At 49.1% G+C, this 5,780-nt stretch overlaps 1 non-coding gene across 1 annotated transcript; it reads right to left on the bottom strand.

Annotated features, from left to right (window-relative positions):
* Positions 1-4,660: 4,660 nt before the first annotated feature.
* Positions 4,661-4,734, bottom strand: TRNAT-UGU (transfer RNA threonine (anticodon UGU)). Its single transcript has one exon. It is a non-coding gene; the product is annotated as a tRNA-Thr (tRNA).
* Between the last annotated feature and the right edge of the window lie 1,046 nt (positions 4,735-5,780).

Raw genomic sequence — 5,780 nt, 5'->3', positions numbered from 1 at the left:
ACTGCGCAAAGTGACCACGCCACTTTCCTGGCTCTCCCTCCGTACAGCCAGCGCCCAAAGCGTTCACCCTACTGCGATGTGCACAGCCCACCTTATGATTCAGGACGTGATGTATGCGGTCGAATTCATCATAATTCTTTCATGCTCTCACGACGTCATCCTAGAATGGAATTTTCTCTCCCGCCACGACGCCGTCATTCATTGCGCACCAGCAGAAATAGAACTCGCACAATTCTCTTCTTACACGCCGGCCGACAGTCCATCTGCTGCAAGCAAGTTACTCGTCGGAGACTACACCCAAGTGCCTGCAAACTCATCCGCAGCAGTGTTGGTCTACTGCGCAAGCCTTTCTGACACCGCTGCACACCTCTCGCCATCTCATCGTGTTTTCATCAGAAAAGGCTTGCTGGTTCCTTTCGCGACCGTGCAACTCACTCACGGCAGCACCGCTATTTTTGTTGTGAACTCATCCCCGTACAGCGTTACGTTTGTGCGAGGGGAATGTCTCGGCAGCGTGGAACCCATCGAAGACGCACAAGTTATGGATCAACCCAATGACATGCACTGTTCATGTTGCAGTACGCTTGGTGCTGTTTCGACATCTGCTTCATCATCCGATGATGTATTCTGTCCCTCTATTCCCGACAACCTTACGCCGGGACCGCGTTCCCAGCTTGTGGGCCTGTTGGAAGAATTCCGCTCTTCTTTCGATGGCGCTCAACTTTCCCTCGGCCGCACATCCACCGTTACGCATCGCATCGCCCCAGGCGCACAGCCACCACTGCGGCAACGTCCATATCGCGTGTCTCCCACAGAACGCCGTGTAATCAACGAACAAGTCGACGGCATGCTTCGCCGCGATGTTATTCGACCCTCTAGCAGCCCCTGGGCGTCTCCTGTTGTTCTCGTCACGAAGAAGGACGGTTCTGTGCGGTTGTGTGTGGACTACCGACGCCTCAACAAGATTACTCGTAAGGACGTGTACCCACTACCGCGAGTAGATGACGCGATTGACAGCCTGCAAGGAGCAAAATTCTTTTCATCCCTCGATTTGCGCTCAGGGTACTGACAAGTACCTATGGCTGAAGACGCTCGACCGAAGACCGCTTTTTTCACCCCCGACGGATTGTACGAATTCAACGTCATGCCGTTTGGGCTGTGCAATGCGCCCACCACCTTTGAGCGCATGATGGATACTGTTCTGCGTGACCTGAAATGGCACACATGCCTGTGCTACCTCGATGACATCGTCGTTTGCGCTACGGACTTCTAGACGCATTTGTCAACGCCTACGGCATGTTTTAACTCGTCTGAGTGACGCCAGTCTGCAATTGAACCTAAAGAAGTGCCGATTTGCAGCTCGGCAGCTGACAATACTCGCCTACGTCGTGTGCAAGGACGGAATTCTCCCTGATCCAGCCAAGCTTCGGGCCGTGACCGAGTTCCCCAAGCCGACATCCGTCAAGGAACTGCGCAGTTTCGTAGGGCTGTGTTCCTACTTTCGGCGCTTCATTCGAAACTTCGCGACTATCATATCGCCGCTGACGAAGCTCCTCGGAAGTAACGGGCCTCTTCATTCGTGGTCATCACAGTGCGACGACGCGTTCACAACGCTCCGTCGTTTATTGACGTCGCCTCCCATACTCCGCCACTACGACCCTACGGCCCCTACAGAGGTACACACGGATGCCAGTGGTGTCGGCCTCGGCGCTGTCCTTGCGCAGCGCAAACCAAGTTCCTTGATTATGTCGTGGCGTATGCAAGCCGTATGCTTGGCAATCGTCTGGGCCCTTACAAAGTTCCGACCTTATTTGTATGGTCGCCCATTTGATGTCGTCACCGACCATCACGCACTATGCTAGTTGTCGTCATTGAAATTGAAAAATCCCTCAGGCCGTCTCACCCGGTGAGCACTTTACCTGCAAGACTACGACATCCGCGTGCTGTACCGCAATAGAAGGCAACATGCTGACGCCGACGCCCTGTCGTGCTCTCCCTTGCCTGACGACAATGCCCACAACTCAGCGTCTCACCTTGCCATTTCTTCAATTAGCATTCATACCATTGCTACTGAACAGCGCAAGGATCAATGGATTGCCTCACTGATAGACTTACTGACTGATCCATCCACTCCATCCACTCGCGCGTTGCGTCGTCAAGCCCACCATTTTGCCTTTCGCGACGACCTCCTCCGCAGGCGCAATTACAACGGTGACGGCCGCCAGTGGCTACAAGTCATACCTCGCAGTCTGCGCTCTCACATATGCGAATTCTTTCATTCTGATCCACATTGTGCTCACTCCGGGGTATCGAAGACTTACCACCGCATTCGCCAATGGTACTTTTGGCGCGGCATGTACCACTACGTGCACAACTTCGTTCGCTCCTGCATAGATTGTCAGCGCCGCAAAGCTTCAATGCACCTGTCACCGGTAGGTCTGCAACCTCTACCTTGCCCTGCCAGGCCCTTTGGGCACGTTATCATCGATTTGTATGGGTCACTTCCACTAACGTCGGCTGGTAACCACGTGTGCCATTGTCGCTGTGGACCCCCTCACGCGATACGCCGAAACGGCCGCTCTCCCCGCGGCTACAGCGAGCGATGTGGCCTTCTTTCTGCTCCAACAATTCATTCTACGACACGGTCCACCCCAGGAACTGCTCAGTGACTGAGACCACGTCTTCCTGACTGAAGTCGTTGAAACCATTCTGAAAGAGTGCGACGTTGTTCACCGCAAAACTGTTGCGTACCACCCGAAGACGAATGGCCTCACCGAACGCTTCAACCGTACGCTCGGTGACATGCTCTCCAAGTACGTCGCCGCCGATCACACAAATTGGGATTTCATTCTACCCTTCGTCACCTACGCATATATTACCGCCCCTCAGAGCACTACTGTCTTTTCACCTTTCTTTTTATTATATGGAAGGCACCCGTCGCACACCATCCACACGATACTTCCGTACAAGCCAGATCCGTCCGAGTGGGTGCCTATTTCTGCTACAGCCAAGCTTGCTGAAGAGTGGCGAGAACTTGCAAAGACTTTTACTGCACATGATCAAAGGTGGCAAAAAAGCCTTCGCGCTGACGCCAGCACTACTGCACCCACGTTCCTCCCTGGAGCGCTCGTCTGGCTCTCGATCACTACCACTGCAACTGGCCTATCTTCAAAACTATTGCCCAAATACGAAGGCCCCTACCATGTCGTCAAATGCACTTTCCTTGTCAACTACTTGATTGAGACCATCGAACCATCTTCGGACATGCGCCGTCGAGGACGCGACATTGTTAACGTGAAGCGCCTCAAGGCCTACCATGACCCGCTCATTGCAACCACCTGTTAGATCGCCAGGCGGCTCCCTTTTCGTACCCGCGGTAGTTGTGGTAAAGCCTTCGAACAGTGGGTCGTCCTCTCCAGCGCCTTCTAGTGGGTCACCTTTTTCATAAAAAAAGAGCAGCTCGTGCAGAGAGTCGGTCCCCGCATTGACTGTCGCTGTCGTGCACCATCGACGAGTGTCCGCCAATAAATGTCTTAACAATATTATTATTTTATACTATTAATACTACTTATATTTGTGTGCTAATCATTGGTGGTAGTGGTTAGAAGAGGAAAAAGGCACCTAATTTCTGCAGCCCGGTCGGGAGCATGGCGTAGTGCCTTGCTAATCATTTAAACCAACTTCTGTTAAACGCAGCCATGTGTTGATGCGAAGCAGGGTAAGTGCACGCTGCGGGAAAGAGGGAGGGACAATATCTACAGATTAAGCAGCTTCGCATCTAAAAAGGCCTCTCGCTGTTCTGAAAAAGTGAATGAGCAATCTCTTGACTGATTGTCCACTACCGTGAAGTAAAAGCGTCTTGCATGTCTACACGTCATACGACATAGCAGAAGTCTCCAAGGTTGGAAAAATGGTGAAAGAGAAGTAAAGCCATGGTGGTCACTTGTCTCCTTTTGACAATATATACAAAGTTAGTAAATACATGTAATTACACAAACGAGAACGAAGAAGCCGGCACGTAAGCGTGCTTCTTAGTATTTTTTGCCACATCACCAAGAAAAGTATTTTGTCCAACTTATTTATGGCATTCATTAAATCTGGCCTTTGGGATCTGCTAAGGCAGTGCACGAAACACCCAAAATTTCTACAGGATGGCCACCCATTCTTTCTTGCACCCCCATCTGGACGCCCATGACCCTGCCAAATCGCACCAAGTTATGGCATGGTGTGATGAGCACTTCAACTTACCAGTCTCAATACCTTCATGTAAAATTACTCTACTTTTAGCCTTCTTCCACTGAAAGCTCCTTTATCATTTCCCACCAATTTTGCTGCAGTGCTGTTTCTTCAGAAAGCACTGCTGCTGGCTGTTAATAAACGAGAATTCTGTCGTCCAAAAGAAGACAAATGTTGACCTCAAAAATGCATTGCCCCTTCCAAAAAGACAGCTAATGCGGGAATGTGCATCGACTCCTTTATTCTTCGCATGTAAGATTTTGTTGTTATATGAGGCACCAGTTTTTGTTGACACGTGCATAGAAAAGTAATCGAAATAATTCGTAAAACGTGTGCATACTAATATTATTCTTCCTCAAGAAACACAATAGTCTAAAGTGAGACCATGACCAAAAAAAGGAAGTCTACGTGCAAAAAATACAAGAGGCACCGGCGAGACTCGAACTCGCGATCTCCTGTTTACAAGACAGGCGCTTTAACCACCTAAGCCACGGCGCCGCTGACACCTGGCTGGAAGAACACCATTTTTCACCTTACTATCCAGATATTGTAAGAGACACCAGAAGCCCACAAGGTTGAAAAAAAATACTGAAAGAGAAGTAAAATAGTGATGGTCACTTGTCTCGTTCCCAAAAAACTACAAAGTTCGATATTTACATGTAACCACACAAAAGAAAAAAAAGAAGCTGGCATGTAAACGCGTTTTCTATCATTTTTGGCTAAATCACATATAAAAGTATTTTTCCGACTCATTTATGACCTTTAATAATTCTGGCCTAAGGTATCTCTTAAGGCAGTGCACAAAACATTTAAAATATTTAGAGGAGGGTCAGACGTTCCCCTTTGCACACCCCTCCTGACGCCCATGACCTTGGCAATTTGCAGCGAGTTACGGTGTGGTGTGACGGGGACTTCAACTGACCAGTCTCAATTCATTCATGTAAATATAGATATTAATATTGCTTTTGTCCACTGAGAGCTCCTTTATCATCTCCCAACAGGTTTCCTGCAGTACGGTATCTTCGGAGTGTCCTGCTGCCGGCTGTTACTAAAGGAGAATTTTTTTTCATCCAGATGATGACAAATGTTGATCCCAATTATACATTGCCCTTTCCAAAAAAGACAACTCTTTTGGGAATATCTATAGGCTTCTTTGTTGTTCGCATGTAAGTGGTCGTTGTTATATAAGGCGCCAGGTTTTGTTCATACATTCATAGGAAAATAATGCAAGTCATTCGTAAAAAGTTGGCGTATGTTTATTATTTTCACTCAAGAAACACATTACTCAAAAGTGAGACCATGACCAAAAAAAGTCCACAAGCGAAAAAAAATAGAAGAGGCACCTGCGAGGTTCGTACTCGCGATGTTCTGTTTACTGGACGGGTGCTTCAACCACCTCAGCCACGGCGCCGCTGGCGCTTGTCCCGAAGAACACCGTCTTTGCCCGTACTATTTCTTAGCAGCCTACCGGAATGTTCTCAGAAACGAGAGAAAACGACATGTGCCATCCGGGTGTGTCACTTCAGACACGGCGAAGTAATAAC

Source organism: Rhipicephalus microplus, chromosome X (assembly GCF_043290135.1).
Source record: "Rhipicephalus microplus isolate Deutch F79 chromosome X, USDA_Rmic, whole genome shotgun sequence".
In the NCBI taxonomy this organism is placed as follows: domain Eukaryota; kingdom Metazoa; phylum Arthropoda; class Arachnida; order Ixodida; family Ixodidae; genus Rhipicephalus; species Rhipicephalus microplus.
This window is presented reverse-complemented; position numbering and strand designations above follow the sequence as displayed.